Raw genomic sequence first — 20,225 nt, 5'->3', positions numbered from 1 at the left:
TCCGTGCTTGTGCCGGGTCATTTGGTGCATTTCTGAAGATGCTGGCACAGTTTCAAAGCTGGCCAATTACCTTCACTGTCAGTCACTCCAGCAGGCATGGCAGGTGCTCAGCACTCGGCCAGATGCAGCCATGGTTGCAATGGGCAAAGCCTGCTAGATGCTCTCCCTGAGTTAGGAAGGGCTCAGAGGCACCTGCTTGCTCCAGTTGACCATGGAAGGAAGCAAACACACTCTCTTCCCTTCTCACTCCAGTGGCAAAGCAACATTATACATTGTTTCAGTTCCAGGCACAAGTGAATTTGGTTTCCTGGCCACAAACAGGGCAGTCCAAGCCAGGAAAGGGTAATTAATGTCAGAAAATTAATGTCAGGGACGCAGAGCAGAGGAGCTCATTTGGCTGGAACACAAAGGAGGGAGGGGGAGATGTCTTTTAGAGAGCCTTCAAGAGGCGAACCAGCCAAATGAGCTCCACAGCAGGCTGGGCTGGGTTGCTAACCCAGCCTTTTCAAGAGGTCCCTCAACTTTCTCTACAGGGCATCAGCAGTCCAAAGACAACTTGGAAGGTAAGGATGGGGCAAACATGTTTCCCTCTTCTCATAGGAAGAGGGTGTGGATTGAAGGAATAGGTTCTTCAAGAAGGAAAATATGAGCCCACCCCTATGCTCGCTTGGAGTGACAGCAGTGCTGAGGGCTGTGTAGGATGGAGGTTGGCATAACCAGTGTGTTTGCAAGGATGCTCAATAGCTGAGTGGGAACAGGCCCATCTCTGATTAGGTGCTGAGCAGCCTGTCCCATTGTAAAAAATGGCAAAGTTTAGCTTGGCAACAAAGGTGGTTTCTGGCTGTGGGAGCCTTGGAGGGAAGTCAGGATCCAAGACAGCACCATTCCAATGGGCTAATGCACTCATGCTCAGGGAGTTGACTTGCTGAGAGTCAGTTCAGGAAGGTGAGCTGGTTAAATGGAGATGGAAGGTTTGTGATCACACCTCCTTCATATTCTGCCCAAATCCACCATTCTCCAGGGCTCTAAGAGGATAGGCTCTCCTACTTCAGGTAAATACCAGCTATGGGATGTACTGTGCTCTAATCCCAAGGAGAGTTTGGTAGCTAGATGAAATGAAGCCAGTCCAGGATGTGCCTAGGAACCCTCCAAGATTCATCCTAGCGCTGTACAAACTCCAGTGCCCTGAGCAAGACTTGCCTCTTCTTATCCCCAAGTCCTTATGGCACCTTTAATAGGACAAAAGATGCCAATTCCAAGGTCTATTTATAAACTGGAGCAGGGCTAAGCAGAAAGAGAGACTGCAGCAGACTGCAGGGCAGCAGAATATCTCATGTCATACCTGGGGATGCTATTTTGAGACTAGAGACAGGCTGAAGGAAATAGAGCTATTCAGCTCACTGTGGACAGGCATTGGAAGGGGCTGGCAGCTCTCCCTGACTGGAGTGAGTGGTGATGCAAATGGCCCAGGAAAAACAAAACACACTTCCCTTTTGTAAGAGCAGCCAAACTGGGACTTGCAACCTTGGCTCAGAGTCCATCTGTGAAGTCTCGACCGCAACCTGCTCCCGCTGCCTTGGGTCGTGCGGGCAGGAAGACAGTGTGGGTTAGAGCTTGTGGCAAAAGGACCAAATCCTTACATCCTTAAAACCTCTCCCTGTTCTGTTCACAACTGATTCTGACAGGTAACAGGAATCAGAGCCCTACAGGTCTCCATCCCTGAGATCCTACAGTTCTCCAGTCCTCACTTGTCTGTCAAACAGGTGGGTAAACTGAGGCACAGGGTCCCACAGGCTCTCACTCTCTTTATCCCAGGCTGGCACCATTGTGCCTAGTTCATCTTTCTCCCTAACTGCTGCCTAGCTCTCAGGAGCTTGTCAGCTCAAGTTTTGTCTCAGAGTTACTTTGGCTGTGTCAGACATAATATTTTTACATGGGATTCACTATATTTCGGTGCATGTTCCCTCTAGACAAGGCCTGACTCTCTTCTATCTCTAATTATGATTAATTCTATAGCAAGGAGAGCAAATCCATAGAAATTCTCTACAGAAAATCTGTCATGGCAAGGTAGTAGGCGCCTCTCCCACTGCAGATTACTGTAGGGAAAAACATTTGAGGTTGCTAGTGCAAGCTTTGATGCGGGAGGAAAAAAACCCTGAAACTAAACTGCAATAGCCCACAACTGTGAGAGAGACTGACTGAAGCTCAGATTGCCACACTAGCATAATCAATGTCTTGCTGGATTACCCCCTTAGAAAATCAGGTTACACAGCCCACTGGCTGTCTGCACAGAGACTTTTAGATCTCATAGCAGGAGGGCCTGACGGCCAGGGGATACTTTTAAGCAGAACAGAGAGGTAAAGATCCTGGTTTCAATTAATTGCATCACTGGGGAACCAGAAGGCAATCTGGATTAAACTATTAAGGCTCTTTCAATCAGTTCCCAGTGAAAGATCTAGCAGGAGCAGAGGAGCCAGGAAAGGCGAGAGAAACATGGAGAGGGGCGTGAGGAGAGACTGCTACACTTCTGCCCTGCAGAAAACATTGAGCCCACACTCACCCGGCCCCTGCCTCTGCCAGCACTGGGGATGCAGTGACTGGAGGCAGTTGAGCTAGCTGACATGAAACCTGTGGCAGATGGATGAGGATGGATGAGGGGGGTCATTTTAGGGTGTTCTCTTGCTTGCTAGGGCAGAGGCCTGTACAGCCCAGGCTGACATGTCCAGAGTCCCCCTCAGCAGGAGGAATAGTGTGGTGCCCTGCTACAGCCATCTAGCCGGTTCGTGTGTGGCCCAGTTTCTGACTACTCATAAAGTAGCCTCTTGTTTTAGAGGATCCAAATTCTCAGTCTCTCCATGGGCAAAGCCAGGATTTTTTTGGGCTCGCGCCTGCAGGCGTCTATGAGATCTGCCTTGCTGCTCCTTCTTGAATTCGAAAGTATGTACTACTGGCAGCTAGAAGCAGAGTCTCCTCTCCCCACATAATGCCAAAGGCTCATTTCTTCAAGTTCAAATAAAGCTCTACTGTTTTGAAGTGTTAGAAAGGGCTGGCTTTTGTTCCACGACTACTGATCAGATGGAGTTGCTCAAGCCGCCTTGCAGCTCCAGGCCATTAGGGCACTGCTCAGCTCCTCTGCATCATGTGGCCAGGCCAGCTCAGGGGAAGCATCTCTCTTGCTCCTACCTGCGCACCCAGATAACCAGACCGAGCAACTCTTTGGATGCCCTGTTGTAAGTCAATTGCGGGTGGGGTAAGTGCCTGTCCTGTCCACCCCCCAGTTCAAGTCCCCCCAGGTACAACATAAATACCTGGCCCTGATATGGCAGCTTTCTTGGCAGAAAAGCAGAGGCCAGAGACTCAGGAGATGGCTCTAGCAGTGCCTTCAGGCCTTAAAACAGTCATCCTGTGAGAAGAAAACAAAGGCAGATGAACAGAGACAAAATATAAGGTTTGAATAAGCAAAACTAGTTGTTTGGCGGTATATAAACAAACATGTGGCCCAGTTCAGGCTATATCCAGAACTATGGCTAGGAATAAGTAGAACAAATCTATCTATCTAAACAAATTTAGTTCAATTTACTAAAATAACATCCCCCCGGAAGTAGTTGGAAATCCTCTGTATCTGCATTTTAGTTTTGTGTAATTTCCCTGCCTTTTAAAGCCAATGAATGCCAGAAGTCCCTGATTTTGCTTTCTGGCAAACAGGTATCTTGCCCAAACCATCCCTTTTAAATTAAACACAATTTGCTGCAAAGTTTCTTAAAAGTTAGAAGGGTGTGGAGGGGACAAAGGAAAACTGCCAGCATCCATCATGTGCGAAATGTCTCTGAGGGAAATGTGAGATATGCAGCCATCATGACAAATAGCAACAGGTCGGAGCTGTGGCATGAAGGAGCGTGGAGCTCTCATGAGCCAGAGAAGCAAAGCCAGAGCCACAATTTTATCCTGTGTTGATCCTGTGTTCCTGTCTACAAGAGAAATGATTACAGAAAACATGTATTGCCCCACTAACAAGATCAGAAAATACTGATGCTACACGTGTTATTTACCACAATGTTTGCCTACTGCATAAGCAACCGTGCCTGTTGCGTGGATCTTCGCTGTCTACAGAGGTCCTTTCTCTCTGTCTGGCTGTGTATTGCGGGGGTGGTCTAGAAAACCCCAAAGCAGTGTGATGCGTGTGTGTGTGTGAGAGAAATGCAGATGCTGGGGGAGGGTGCATACACACGGATTGCACTGGGTATCCAGCTGAATTACAGTACGGTCAGACGCATTACACAAAACCCAGTCCATCCTGCTGCTCCCACCCTGTGGGCACAGCTCTACAGCCTGGGAGACACAGGTGAGGAACAGTCTACAACTCGCATTACAGAATTTAACCAAAAGCAGGCTGCTATGAGCAGCAGGCTCAGCTGCATGTTGGAGTGACTGTCTAGGCTGTCCTGTTTAAATCACGTAAGGATTAATATCCATATGGCCTTCTGCATAGAGGCTGAATCTCATCTATATAAGTAGTAAGCCTGGATAGAAGAATATGTGTCTATAACACAGAGAAACAGAGGATACTGGGAATGATACTGAAAGATGCACAAAGAGTGTCAGAGAGGACAGGGAGATGCACAAAGAGTGTCAGAGAGGACAGGGAGTATCTGCGCTAGGTAACCAGACCCCAGAACTGGGCGGGGGGGGGGGGGGCATAGGTCTGAAGTATTCTGCTCAGCTGGAATAGGGACCTGTTCGGCAGCCTTGCTGTAGAGTCCTCCCAGAGAGACTGGTATTGCCTGCTTGCTCATGCCACCTGTGCCCCACAATACGTGGTCTGAACTGCTTCATCTCAGGCCCTGCTAGAACAAGCATGCTGCAAGCTGTTTCTCTCCCATCCTGCTTCCATGTTTATGAGAATTTCTGTTGATTTTGTCTACCTTCCCTGCTCTGAAGAGGAACAGTAGGGAAAAAGAAGATCCTAACGTTTAATTTTTATAAGATGTATAGCATCTGCTTTTATCATATTCAACAGAATATGCCTGTGGGGTAGGCTCTGGCACAGCAAAAGCAGAAGTTCCAATTCCTATTAAAAAAAACAGCAACAACAACAAAAACCCAAATCTAACAGCACAATAGAGGAGGCATCTTTATCTGTCATGCACTGCTCTACAATTATACCCTGTGGGTACACAAGATTCATTCTCTGGGTATGTTTGCCACATGTGGAAGTATTCCAGGAGCAGCCAAAGAGGAAGATGAACCTACTGTGTTCTTATGCTGATATATTTTCCCCTCTTTCATTTATACCTCAGAAAGACATTTAAAACTCCCAAAGAAACAGAGTACAGGGTACCTGAGCAGATGCATCAGAACACCTGTAGGCCAGGTGACAGGAAACAGGAAGGTAGGAGAGCTCAGCAGTACCAGCACAGAGCTAGGATAGGAAGGTGCCAGTGGTTATGGCAGCCTTCTGATGCAGCTCAGCAGGGAAAGCAATGTGCTGATATTGCATCTGCCCCTGTGGTAATACCTGGCACATGCTCTTCTCCAAGGATGAGAAAGGAGGTGGCACTCATGAGAAGAAGCAAAAAAGAAAAGGAGGATGGGAGAGGATGCTTTGAAAAGATGAGGGGCTGAACTGCACCCTCAGCAAACAGATGCAGAGAGGCAGAGGACAAGAGGCTCAGGGTTTTCTAGGAAACATTGAGCCCTTCCAGCATTTGTGAGATGCACAGAAAGGCAGGCAAAAGCTGAGCAAGCGTTCTGCACAGCCTTGGCAGCAATCTGGCTGGCTAGCCTCACAGGGCATAGCCCTCCTCTACCTTTGAGAATAGCTTTTTGCTTCCTTGTACCTGGCCGGTGGCAGTGGTTGAGCTGAGAGGCTCGCAGTCTGGGCAGAGTTTTGGTCCAGATGCTGCCAGGTCAGCATACTAGGGTGTTGCTGGGCCCAGCTCCAGCAGGCAAGTCTACACTGTGAACACAAAGTCAAATCTCCTTGAGCTGTTGGTAAGGAGAGGAAAGAGCTGAGAGAAAGGGAATTTCTTCAGCTTGAAAACAAAGTGTCTAAGCAATTTCATCATGCTGTTCCAGGTAATTCTGCTGCCATGCAGTATCAGGCAACATGCCCTGCAACACTGCTTACGCAAGGCAGAAGGAAGTGGGAGGAAATACATTTTTGATATGCCAATTAGCCACCAACAGCTTGGACTGTCAATCCGGCTGTTAGTAGCCGTTTCACAAGATGAAATGCTTGCATAGCCATTGTATTGGTTTAGCTCCTGAACTTCTACTGAACCAGCCAGTGTGTTTCCAGTGCTGGAGCCGACAGAAAAAGGTGGATGGGTAACATCACATAGTCCTGGCTAGCGCTTACCTGCCACTGTTATCAGCTGGCTCAGGTTTTGGTGTTAACTTCAGTTCTGGGCCTGAAGTCGCATGCAATATAGCACGAGTAACACCTGGTTGGGAAGTCTTTGGAACAAACGCACTCATCTCATCGTTCAGTTCCCCCGTAGTACTGACAGGTCTAGTTGCTATGGAACTCAACAAGATAGATTCCCAGTCCCCTCAAAGTAAATCAGAGCCCTGAATTAAGTTCCTTTAATGGTAGGGTTTAAGCCTGGTTCTAGGCGTCTCAGCCCTCTCAGGCAATGGGTCACCCTTATCTGATAAATCCCACAGTATTTCACAAGTACCGCTGCTGCTATATAGTATATCTAGCAATGACTTATGTTTACAGACAAAACTGGTCTTGTAATGACAACATTAGAGCCTGAAAACTTTGTTGCATGGCACAGATCTACGCTCTCCCTTTTCTTGTCTCAAACAGTGGCTGGTAGAAATGTTTCAGCTCTCATGTCCTGCAGCAGAGTATCAACTCACAATGCACCCGAATTTTCAGGCAAGAGAGGCATTTTGGTCCCTGTAGCCCATCAGTACCTTCACTCCCAGCACGCTGCCCAGGCAAGATGATCCACAAGAAAATACTGGCAAAGTGTGTTGCTGCCTGGCAGAAATGAGGTAGAACCACCCCTTTTCCCAAGCTCTAGAAGTGAAATCTTCCCATTTGCAGAGGCTAAAGAGGCGATCCAATCTTTCCTGTAGAAGAAGTCCTGCCTCTCAACTCTCCCCCACTTAAAGGTGAAGCCCAGCTGAATACTACAAGACAAAAGAAAATGATAGATGCTGGTTTCTTCCCCAAGGTGTGGGGGGGAAAAGAATAGGCATGACAGAAAGAATTTTTTAAATATTACTTCTAAAGAGCCAGTCCTGCTCCTCACTGACCCATGTGTAACCTCCTTACAGCTAGCTGGGACACATGGATGAAAATAAGAAAAGAATTTAGTATTTGGGCTTTGAAAAACATCTGAGCAAGCTCCACCCTACTAGCATTTTTTTTTAAATGTTGGCTTTCCCTGGGGCAGTAAGTTAGATTGTCTTAGTTTAATAGATGGGGAAATGGGAGCACAGAGAGCCCCCACGTAGCCCCACTTCATTGGTGGAGGTGAGAAAAGACCTGCATCTTCCCACCTTCTCACTACCAGACTATTTCGCTTCAGCCAAGACAGACATCCCAAAAGCTCTCTCTCCTGTCCCTCAGCTCCTTTTACTTCTCCGGCAAGCAGCACTGGGAGTGTACCAGCCACAGCATCTCCATTTCAGATGGTTTGGCTCTTCTTTCCACAACACTATTTCCTGACTCTTTTTCCAATCTGCAGCTTGCTGAGCAGAGGATTAGGAGAAACTGAATCAGGCAGAAGGTTTTCTCCAGGCTAGCCTGCAAATACTGCCTTTTCCTCCTAAGCTCAGGTACCCAAAGGCTCCCTGTTCCTGCCTTGTACTGGGTACACAGAAACCTCCCTAAATTATGTGCATGTGCGCAAAGGGATTGTTTTGAAATCAAACCTTCTGAAGTGTGTCTTGAGCCTAGCTCAACTTTGGACACACTGCTGAAATTTGGATTTAATTAATTCCACTTAAGTTTTGAAATGGTGCGATACATTTTTCAGAGGTTTTCCCCCCCCCATTTCCTGGATCAGAGCCTCAACCACATTCATGGAAACGCTGAAGGGAAAAAAATCCCTAGCAATAATTCACCAAGTGGGAACTGAAAACATTTGCTGAAGAAGAAGGAACCTCTTGGTCTTTGGATGCTGGGAATAATTCAACCTCTCCTCCCAACTCCCTGAGGCTCAAACAGCCCTTTTTCCGGCAGAGCTGTGGTTATTTGAGCAAGCTGCCCTGGGGACAAGTGCATGTTACTTGTAGGATTTGGGCTGGAGAGATCAAGCACACGGATTTGTAGGCAAGAAGGGTTTTGTGTTTTAATAACTGCCAACAGGCCCACAGAAGAACCCAAGCTTGTAGGATGAAGAGTTCTGCTTGGCAGAATTCAGCTCAAATATCCTGGAAGCGTGCAGGGAACTGCACACATTTCTGCCAGTAACATCTCCTACAACAGAACAATGTTTAACATGCAATGAATGTACCAAGCCAGGACTCATATAACCTCCACTTCGTGCTCCTCTCCTCCATTTCTGGTTTTTGGAGATGTTTCCTAGCACACCATGTGCCCAATTAATAAAGTTAATATTGCCCAATAAGCAGTGAGCTGTCTGTCCTGCATGTGCCATTTGCAGCTGTGCAAACAGCCTGCTCCAAACATGGCTACTCTTTGGCATTTGGAGCACTGAGGGACAAGGGACTGTCTCCAACAAATGCCTGGACCTAAGGCACCCCAGCTTGCGTACCTTGGAGTCTGTGGGCAGCTGCATGCTCCCACCCGCATCAAAGACTGACACATCCATGCCTTAATTCACCCCTTATACTCTCCATCTTTTGAAATCTGGGGACTTCGGGTTGTGGAAAGAAAGAAAATGAAACATGGTACTAGAGTATTGCCATCTCCAGAAACTGACAGTGTAGATTTCCAGTGAGGTGCCTGAACCTTTAGGAAGTACATAGAAAGAAGGTGCCAAGACAAAAAGCAAGCAAGGATGTTGCCATGGTGTCCCCTCTCCTCCCATACGTTCAGTGACTCCATGAGTCCTATCCTGATTTCCATCAAACTCCCATGCTGGGGTCCTGGAGGGTTCTAGCCTTACCTTCAACTTCTTTCTTTTTCTTAAAAAAAAGTGTCAACTTTCTGAGACTGACTTCGCAGGGACCTGGAAGGAGGCTAAAGAGGGCAGAGGGAGATCTCAGCATGGAAATGAGTCACAAAAACTGTGTCATTCTGCACTTCTCTGTTCTCAGGGAGCTAAGTTCTTTCAAGGCGTCCACTGACCTTTAATTATAACTATCACAGATGGTGAGGAGTCCCTCTTCCCTTAGTCTCAGTGGCAATAGCCCACCTCTCTGTTGGGACAGAGGAGGTTCTCCTCTTTCCCTGACAGAAGCCAGATACGTCTTCTAGGGCTACAAGAGTAAATACTTCCAGTTCCTGATGTTCAGCTATACTGCTACACATGGTATTCATTGCCCTCAAACAATGTCCCTAACAAACACTAGACACACTCAGAACCTGAACTATTCTCATGTTGATGACTGAAGAATCAAAAACTCAATCCTATTTACAAACAGTGCAGGAGAGGCCAGAAAGCTTGTATGTACAAATGTGGTGGAAAATGAGTCTTGATCCACAACAAGCACGTTGGCAAATGGGCTGCAGAATGAAAATGGGTGACTGAAACTAATCTGAACTAGGAGTTAGATTCGTAACGTTGTCCTGAATACTAACCTGACTACTACAAGAGTGGGTTTTGAAGTAATTGCTCCCTTCTCCTTATAAAGCACATCCAGAACAGTGGAATGTGTTAATGCCTGGTCATCATCCAGACTCTGCTATTTAAGCTGTTAGCAAGTAAAAGTACTGCCAACCTGCACAAAAAAAAACCCCATCCATCTATTTCCCATCTGTCATGTTTGCTCAGATCCATTTACATAAATCTAGAGTATACATGGGACAAAATATATACCATTGGCCTGAATTCCTCTTCAAAAATATACAACATGACCCAAGACAAACTGCAATCCCACAACTGAGCAGACATTTCAGGACAGATGCACTACACAACTATAGTTTACTTTACTGCTAAAAAGAAATAATTTCACCAGTTTTGTACTCATGTGTTTAGTGACTGCTTACTGTGTCTCACCCCAAGATACGCCTCACTCTTAATGCCTGCTGACCCTAAAGCAAACCAGCAAACAAAAACTGGATTGGATCCAAATTTATTGGACTCACCTACAGTGTCTGTAGCCCTCCGAATGCTGCTTGGTGAGGCAGGCATGAGACAGCAGTGGAATCTGACACCTCTCCCCCTAACGGCCACTGTCTCCTTCCAGCCCCTGCTAATCCAGATACGGGCTAGTGGAGGTGGGTCTTTCCTCTTGGGCAGTTGAACCTAACAGTTTAAGACAGAGTTCCCAGGTTTAATTCCTGTCAATTACTAGGGATGGGTAGAAATTCTTTAACAAGACATCAGTAAAATGCTTGTTCATTGACTGAGAAAATATTTGGATGAAATAGCACCTTAAAGTGTAAGTATAAGTCAAGGTACCTGTGTCGATCAGCTGGAAACTGAAGTGATCCATTTTGATCTGAAGTAACTTTAACTCAACAGTTAAAAACAAAGTGAAAAAAATTAAAATGGAAATGAGTTGAGGCTTTTACTTGAACCAAGATGCCTCTTAAACATCTTGGCATGAATACTGAATTTCCCAAATCTCTTTATACTGTTTATTTCTAAATACCGGATGTCTGGTTTGCTCAGAACATGTGAGTGTGTGTATAAAGAATTTGCCTGGCTTGCCTGCCCCAGTGTCACAATCATAACATACAGACTTGAAGAACTCCTGGCACGGGGGAAAAACAACAGACAAACAAAGGGAAGGACAGAGCAGAGATTATATTTGGACTGGCTTCTCCATTAATATTGACTAGGGCTCTCACCGTTCCCCACAGCAAGGTGTCGGAGACTAAGTCACTTCCTATGGCAGTGTCACCTGGCATGAGGTGGGAGAAGGGGATCAGTGTGGGGGCTGCAAGTGAAGACTCAGTTGTGCTCCTTGGAGAAGCCAGTGATTTTGCGTACTGCCTGGCTGGATTTCTTTGGAAACTGCTCCTGTATTTCTGGAGAGAGGCTTTGTAAAGTAAAGTAAATTAAAGTATAAAATTTACTTTTTGAGCGTAAGCTTTGTGGGACAAACACTGACTTCTCACAAGGGGCCGAGCATGCTCCCTAGCAGAGCATGCTTTTAATAGCTAACACTGTATAACCACGCGTGGTGTCACGAGGCACATTATTCCATCTTGGTCCTTCCAGCACCCTGTTTCCTGGCAGAAGAATTTACACTAATTACCGGTAGTCAATTCCAGATTGCCTTTCCAAGGATCTAATCTTCAGCTTCATAGCAAAAACACATCACCTAAGCCTGGCTAGAAAAAGATGCTGATCATCTGCTGTCCAAAAGGCAACAGTTGGCAGGGCAGGGAACACCAAGCTTTTGTTTCCTTTCACATTTAAGAGAAAAGTAGTGTTCTTGCTGTTGGGTGACTGCCAAAGCTATTTCTATCAAGTGAATCCACTGTGGACAGCAGACCTGTGCAGTCAGGAATTTAACAAGCAAAATGTCTCCCGTGATATTTGGACTACTAAAGAAACACAGCCCAGCACAGCGGGTTTCCTCCAGCAGCTAAGCTGTTGGACATGGGCGTCACTTGCTGTCTGTGCACACAGGCTGGTAGCACAAAGGGCCAGGCACGCTCTTGGACTTAATGAGCCACAGAAAGACCAAGCCAGCACGACAGCAGACACAAGTAAGAATGTAATTAGAGGTGGATTATAAATCTCTGGCTAGGTACCTGGAAACACTTGCATTGTGAGGTAAAGCAACAGCCCTACCGATGGCATTTGGGCTTAATTTAGGTCATGATTGCAGACAGGGTGCTCTGAGCTGGCAGGGGTCAGATGGCAAATCAAAAACAGGCTCCTATTTGTCTTGACTCCTGCTGCTGGCCTCACCTTTCCAGCCCTGCAGCCCAGACAGAAGCAGGCACTGTTCTCCCCTGGCCAGCTGGTGAGCAGCAAGTGTGGTGCAATTCATGAGCACTCTGCTTGCACTGTGTCTGTCCGTGGAGCAGGAAAAAGACAACAAAGTTGGGCTTTTTAGCTCTAAAGAGCATTTTTAAATCCAGAAAGCAAAAGAGGCTTCCAAACTCAGCAAGGGGAAGGTGCAAGTCAGTTGCTCTGTGGGAGAGCAGGGTTGAAGACATGGACTCTGCATACCCTGCTGCTCAGAGATCCTAGAGCTGGACTTTTGCAAAGATCTCAGTGCAGCTCTGCACCTACAGCTCAGTCCAGAACGGTTCTTGTCAGACAGGGTAACATCCCTGAGCATGGCAGATCCAAGACCTTTACTGGCTTTTTTCCCTTTCTGTACAAAATGAGTCAGTGGCACAAACTGGTGGGGGGATTCTCAGCCAAGGTGGAACGGAGGCTTGCTCACAGATGCACTGCATTTCTGTTCACAGCTGTTCAGTAAGCCTCATGTGCTGTGATTCGCAGCTGGATCTTTGCTAAAATTGGGGCTGGAGAGTTTCTTGCTCTTGGTGTTAAGATGAGAGAACATCCACTTTGAACTGTCTCCCCTCCACTGTGTCACACTGCCTAGATAAGCCTGGTGTAAACTTTAAACCTACACCCCTCTTGCTTATGCACATGTCCCCTTACGCATGTCCCCTGAGCAGCCTTCCAGCCTCAACAGAGCGGAAGGAGACGTGACTCACTCAAAGCCAGAGAGCACAACCCTGGCAGAGCAGGTGAGAGATGCCAGGCCTCTGCATCCTGCCACCAGATCTCGCTGTCTCTCCTAAAGCATCTCAGGACTGTTCTCCATCATTGCCTGTGTAGGACAGAGCAGCCACCACCTGACCAGTGCAGGAGGCCACCCTCAGAACAGTGTGTGGAAGGGACATTAACAGGAACATTAACAAATGAGTTGACATTTCAAAGGGCTGGATAGTGTTTTAAGTGTTAATGGCTGAAGGCTACTGTATGATTTAAAAGCCAGTTGGTGTGGACACTGGCCTGCTTTGTTTGAGGGCGTTTGCGTTTTAGGCCTGCCAGCTCTCATTCATCTCCAGAGAGGCATATTTAGCTGTCACTTGAACTGAACCCTGACTGACACTTCATGCTGATTTTCTCAGGCCTGTTGGGTGGCTGGTCAGTGAGTCCTGGCAGGAAAGCAACACACAACTAGCTGCAAAGGTTTGGGTCTGAGCTAAAACCCCTCTGAATCCCTACAAAACATTCCTCTGATATCAGTAGGCTTTGGGTGGGGGCCATCACAAACAAGCCAGCTCTGACATGCTACAGTACGTCACAGTTATTTCTAGCCAGGAGAGCAAAACAGGTTTCTAAGGGACAGCTAGTAGCTGGAGAAGGGAGTGGGAATCCAGTCCCCTGGATTTACCCTGGCAATAGCTTGTACCCCATAGCGTACTTTGCTGGGGAACTCTGCCCACTCTGCTGGCAGAGGAATCCTCATGGCAATCAATTTCACAAGTAAAACTTCACATGGACTTGTCCCAGCCCCTGCTATTTCCCTGCACTGCTGCTTGGACCAAATACACATGATCAGCTCTACTAGTCAGAGCCACACTGCCTCTGTGTTTCTGGCAGACAGGCTGTACGGACAACCCGATCTCGAGTTCACAGTTCCTTAAATAACTCAACAGTGCCAGAGGGCTCTTCTGCTCTGCAAGCACTGCCTAGCAGACAGGTGAAATTTGGTGCTGTCTGAATAATCTAAAGGCATTTTTTGTTTGCTTTTGGGGGTTTTCTTCCAGCAGATCCATTTTCTGTGTTTCTCTTCAGGACATCAGGGCAAAGCGTGGAAGTGCAGAGCCTCTGAACAAGGTGGGGAAAAAAAGAAAAAGGAAAAAAAAGAAAAAGAAAAAAAGAGCTGAGAAAGGAATTTGGAAATTTGGAGAAGTAAAGCATCAGGGAGAGAATAAGAGGAACTATAAACATTGCATTGTGGGGTGAGCCTCTATGTGTGTGTGTGTGGTCACCCATTTGCTGTTTATTCCTTCCCAAATTCAAAACAGCCCTGCTGTCTTGCTAGTCAGCTGCCCACACAAACAAGTGTGTCTGTCCCCCCTCAAGGGATCCGTCCTCCCCAGGCAGCTGTGTACTTTGCTGGAGCCATGATGGCTGGGGAAGGACAATGGTCCCAGCCTTCGCTGTCCTTGTGGATGCTGAAGTTAACTCCTGGCCTCTTGGGCACCTTTGGAGCTTTGCCAATATGCCTGGCGATTTCTATGCGTATAGGACAATATATAGCAATTCTTGCCCTTTATAGCCCGGATAAGGGGGCTGAATTTAAACTGGTGACCTTCATCCCCCTCTGGCAAAAGCACTGCACAAGACTTTATTTGAACTACTGCAATGAGACCAAGAGCAACCTCTGCTCTTGGCTACAGATGCCCACAGAGAAACAACATCATAAATCCCCTCTGCCCATACAAAAAAAAGCCTTGAAAACACATCAAGAGTTTCTTCAAAAGCAGTGCACTGACTTTGTGCCAAAGGAAAGGAAGGATAGAGCAAGTCTGTACAGAACAGAGCTATCCTGTGACCCCGCTGTCACAGCAGCATGGGACAACATCTAAGCCTGGGAGGGTCACATGAAAGCTTTCAGAAATCTTCCATTACCAGTCATTAATGGAGAACAGTGCTACACCCACATCCCAAGCACCACCTCACTACATGCACTGTTTCCTTTCCTTGTTGCTGACCCTAACTCATTCCAAAATCTTTGTCCATACCTGAAGAAAACAGTGCTGGGTCTCAGCTCTTACCTATGGGACATACTAAACACCACAGCCTTTCAAGCTCTGCATTCTCCAAACTATCCTTACAACAGCAGACAGTCAGAGGAAGGAAGTCAAAGACATCTCAGGCTAAGTTACTACCAGCTTCACACACTGACTCAAAGCCTAGTCTAGCCATCACCCTACCTTTGCCAGTAGCCCCGAGATTTGAGAACACTGACAGTAAAGAGGAGAGAATTCAGTACAAGAGAGGGAACCCTCAACTCATGTCCTTGGGAAACAAGAAACCTTATCATCAAGAAGGCCATGTAAACTCTGCTCTTCCTACTTCAGGACCACAAGCGCATGGTCCTGGGGAATCCAGGGCTCCATCTGGGTTCTGGACCCATTCCCGTCGTGACATTCAGCCAGTGTTGTTGCACAGCCCTTGCAATGTTTCTGACCAAACCGAAAAACTCAACAGCCACTCAAAACTTAAACCTACCTGGGACTACCAGATCACTTCATCTTCTGTTCAGGGATGGATCAGAACTGTACATTTCTCCAGAAAGAAGTAGAAACCATCTAACCTACCCCTACCCCCAAAAAGGGCATTCCATTTCTTCTCTTGCGTTCTCTTGCCAGTCTGCAGATATCCCACCACCTGTGCCTTTTTACCCCTTAGCTATTCTGAATAAGGATGTAAACTATAATAAACAGCACACAAGGAGGCAGGCAGCCCAGATTTTCCTCTGGCAAAGCAAGACAAGGAAAAGTTAATCAGCTCTGCTCTTTGTAGCTGAGGATGCTACAGAATAACTTCTGAAGAATAGGCAGCTCAAAACATACACAGACTTCCATCAGTGCCCACACTTGCAACCTATGAGAGGGAGAAGACTATTGCTACAGCTAAGGACATCTGCCCTGGGTCAGAGCGGTTCAAGCCTAGCCAGCTCAGAGCTCTTCCCCTGCCAGAGAACAGCATCAGGTGCTTAAGGAAGAGTAGAAGGCCTTGCTAGAGAGATTTGTGTGCCCTTTCAGTAATTAGCAGTTGGGAATCAGAGCTCTTTGTGCACACACGCAGTGGGAGAGGATTTGTATTTCTTAATGCTCTTCTTCATAGCTCCATCCCCCATGGCTCTATGCTCAGCAAACTTGAAAAAGATGCTTCTTCACCCCAGCTACCTTAGAACTCATGTGCCACAGCCAATTATTTCTCTGTCAAGTGGTGCCTAATTATGGGCAATCACTTACTTAGCGCACAGGCCTCCCTGCTTGGCAAGGGTAGAAGGCATAGCAAGAACAAGAGCTCTGAAAACTGTTTGTGCCCAATCAATGCAGGCTTGCTGAGAGGGGTCACAGACATAGATTACACTGGAGTCACATGGGGATAGTATGAGTTGCTGGGCAGGACTAAACATGAGTGGATAATCCACCAAGATATGAAGTCAAAGTGAGACTAACAGCATGTATGAGCACACCCTGCAGTGTACCCTAGTTTCCAAAGAAGCCTGGTTTAATCCAGATAGGCCCAAGGCAATGTTGAGGCTGCAGCCCAGGGGGCTATGTTGGGTTAGATAAAAAAATATCCCGGTTTTCAGCTGCTTATTGCTGTCCCTGAAGACAAGGTAGAACAACTCCATAGGTAGGAGTTCACCTGGACAGTCCCACTTGCATGTGCTGCTGGTTATTTTGAGGCTAACGTGGAACATCTAAATCAGACTGGGTTAGGGAGTGACCATACAGGTTATACTGGTAAGGCCAGTAGGTGGGAGGTGGCTAAAAATTTCCTCATCTCATTTAGCATAGATGAGGGCAGCCTATCTTACTATAGCTTTGGATCTCCTTACAAGGGACAGCTAGATGATTTGTGAAGAACAGACTCATAACAATAAATATCAAACGCTTTTTGGAAAGATGGCACACTTGGGAGAATGACCCACTAGTCAGTTATAAACAGAATATGACCAAGCACACTTACCGCTTGCAGCCATCCAGATCCTGCAGCGGCAGGCGTGTTTTCTGCTAACACACCAGAAAGCATAATTCTGAGTTATTTAAAAGCTGACAAGCTTCAGTTTTAATCTGCCAGCACTTTTTGAATAACAAATTCAGGCAAATCCTAAATTTTACTCACCCAATAACTTCCCAGTCTGCAGATCACTTGCAAGCAATGCGTTGCAAATACCCCAAATCAATCCAATTGGGAATTCAAGTCCCATGCTTTGCTGTGGGCATGTAAAGGACATCAGTTAGGTTTCTGAGAAAATCTTTGTGCTGCGATGACCTGCAAACTCACTCTAAAACATACAGAAAAGGCATTATTTTAGCCAATCTAGAAATGCACTAAGAGTAAATGAGTAATCCAGTTACAGGAAGGAACAGGGCAGATGCCAAGCTTGTCACAGGGGGACAGGAGGAAAACAGAGATAAATGCAGCTTACATGCTTTAAAAATAAGTCAATAAATACAACTCTTGTTTTACTGTTTTTCCTCCAACCTGCTAAAATATGCAATTAGCTCATTTACAAATGAAGCACTGATGGCTCATAGGCAAATTACTCTGAATTCTTGTTTGCATCCCTTCACTTCTGAAGGTTGAAGCTGTTAATGCTCCCATGGAAAAATTACTAAGAAGTTTCTAGTTTGGTGCGTCTTCCAAAGTTATGTGAATTTCAGTAAAAACAAAGCATTTTCTGAGAAGTTCTCAATCCCCTCCAGCCCCCAACAGCTCCCCACACCTTCCAAACGAGTCCTTGAAAAAGGATATTCGTGGCAAATTTTCCACTCGGATAAATAACATTTCATTAAGGAACAGAACCAGACACTGAATAAAAAGTTCAGACCAATTTTTGTGGAAACCCTGGCTAGATCTATTTTCCTAAATTGCTTTTCTTCATCTACTTTCATTTTATTTTTCCGAATTTTTTAAATGGAAAAAGATATGCCAATAAAAAGGACTTGGAGGGTCCCAGCTTTTATAGCTCCTAGGCTCTTAGCAGATTGGGACTCTGTTTATTTAAACATGCGTTACATTTATTCCAAATAAACTCCATAAATCAATCTGTGTAATAGAAACCAGAAAAGTTTATGCAAAACAAATATAGAAAGTCATAAATACTGTGTTTAAGATGTCATTTTTGTGGCTGGTGTATTTCTATGGCATGTTTTTACTATTCGTGGGATAAATTTTTCAGAAACATTAAAATCTTTCCTCCCCTCCATTCTCTATAGGTTTACCCCTATGAAATAATGAGGCTAGATCTATAAACCAGCATTTATTAAATCCAAATGGGCACTTCATCTTACAGTAGCTTTCAACATAATCTATTTGATCTTTCAAAATAGTTGGAAAATGATTTCAAGGGGAACTTTCATAGAAGAACAAATTAACTTGAAAGAAGAGAACATTTTATACCCTAAAGAGAGAGGAAAGCAATTTCCTCAGTTTGTCTGTTTCTGGATTTGCCTTAGCTTGACTGCAGATACGCATGCTTGAAGAGGTGCTCTCTGTGGCTGCTCTTGCAAGATCTTAACTGTGATGCCAGAAGCTCATGGAAAGCAGGGTCACATACTCATAGGCTGATAAAGCTGCAGTCACGACAAGTTCATCTTTGGCGAAACTCCAGACTGCAGGGGGGATGGGAAGGAACAGACTTTTATGGAAACTAAAACCAGTTTCTTCAAGCTGCAACTAAAAATCTACCTCTCAAAAGTTATTCTTCTGTATTTTTGGAGGGGCTTTATTTCTGCCTGCTACAGCTCTTTATGCAGCTTGTTAAATAAGTAGATAAAGCCAGCACTGAAGCCACAACACAGTTAGCAGATCCAGGCAGACAGTCCTCTGATTTTGAGGATCCAAAAATTAAGGCTTTACAGGTATGCAGTGAGAGGTCACAGGCGCAGGGGTAGGAGGGATGCTAGTTTTTCGGGCATTCCATCGGGTACTAAATCCATCAGTCGGGGAATATTATGTTCCCACCTGCTCCCCAGCAGCCCACCATTTCCCTTTGGATTCCACAAGCTCCTGCATGCACTAACAAGCCTTTCTGAGCAAGTTCCTCAAATAACCAGCCAGAAAGTAGGAATCTCTATCCAGTCTGAAAGCACTGTATGAATTGTCTTTGCTAGTTCGACGTAAGAATCCTGATTTTCTCTCTCAGTTTCCAGGTATGTGAAGGTTGCAGAAACCAAGCAGAGAACAGAACTGAGAAGGATCAGGCATGTTGGAGCATGGAGGTGAAACAGAGCAAAAGGGAGAAAGGACAGGTTTCTCTGAATGCCAAAGAAGAGCTGAATAAGAGGCCTTGGAAGGGACACGGAGCCAGCATTGCGCTGTTCCCTACAGCACACAGAACCAACACTTGCCATATCTAATTTCTGCCATTCTACAGTCCCCTGAAGGTTAACTCATTTATTTGAGAGAAGTTGACTTTGTCTTTCCAAGCTATATAAACTCCTAGGAGCTTATGATTTTTAAAAGCTTTAGAAAAAAAAATGTTTCCTTAACTTGTCCTTTCAGAGACTAGACATTTTTGTTCCATCTTCTTTGTGACTGTAGGAATGGTACGTGCATAACGCTGTCTTATAAATGGATTTCTTTTATTAGGCTGAATTACCATTAAAGGTGTGCAGTACTGGGAGTTATAATGCCAGATCTAAACCAGTACCTACCAGGTTTTCTTGCATAGCTCTACAGCGTGGTAGGGAAGGGCTGAGGAACACTTTAGCCTTATTTTAGAGGTGGGGAAACTGAGGCACTGTGGGAGGACAACTATGTGATTTGGCAAAGGCCAGAAAATAAAGCCAGTGGCAGGGTCCCAAAGCCTCATTTTGGTACCTAAGCGATAGCTGCCTATCCCACTTTACCAATGATAGGGGTGCATGAGATCTATCCTTTTAGGGCTGGATGAGACTGAATATACAGGTGAGCCTTGCTTGGCTCTTGGTGAAAGCTTTGTATGCCACTGAGCGACAGAGAAACCCCTCTGGTAGACACACTTGCAGAACAGACTGCCTGCAGGCAGGATTTGCCTGAAGAGATCAAATGCTATCACACTCACCAGACACTTAGCTCCTCCTGGACCCAAAAGCCTATCCAGAACCAACAATAACAAGATACCAACCAGATGCCAGGCAGGAGTTAACCACTTGCTCAGTGCTGTGAGGAACCTCAGTTTACCTAAAACCACCTTTCTGAACGTGAGCAATCTTTGTCCAAGCTAAGACATGCAGCCTAGTACTTCCCTTCAAGCCAGCTACCAGCAGCTTTCCTGCACTCCCTGTAACCTTCCAAGAGAGACAAAATCATCTGCTGCTCCCTGCTTAAACCAGACAGGGGCTTTTACTGCATGCTGCTCAGTGGATGCTGTATTCAAACCCAGAGGCGGCTGTATTTCACCTGTTTAAAATGGGACCAGAG

At 46.0% G+C, this 20,225-nt stretch overlaps 1 long non-coding RNA gene across 1 annotated transcript in view; it reads right to left on the bottom strand.

The window, feature by feature from the left end:
• LOC138061435 (uncharacterized) overlaps positions 1 to 20,225 on the bottom strand; it is a 126,191-nt gene that overhangs the window by 66,649 nt on the left and 39,317 nt on the right. The window contains exons 8-9 of the long non-coding RNA XR_011135187.1: positions 16,941 to 17,031; positions 3,309 to 3,403 (exon numbers count right to left, since the gene is read on the bottom strand). This is a non-coding gene — a long non-coding RNA (uncharacterized lncRNA). The remainder of the gene's footprint in view (positions 1 to 3,308; positions 3,404 to 16,940; positions 17,032 to 20,225) is intronic.

The sequence above is a fragment of the Struthio camelus genome, chromosome 17 (genome assembly GCF_040807025.1).
Source record: "Struthio camelus isolate bStrCam1 chromosome 17, bStrCam1.hap1, whole genome shotgun sequence".
NCBI lineage: Eukaryota > Metazoa > Chordata > Aves > Struthioniformes > Struthionidae > Struthio > Struthio camelus.
The sequence above is the reverse complement of the archived record's forward strand: the minus strand, read 5'-3'. Positions and strand labels throughout refer to the sequence as shown.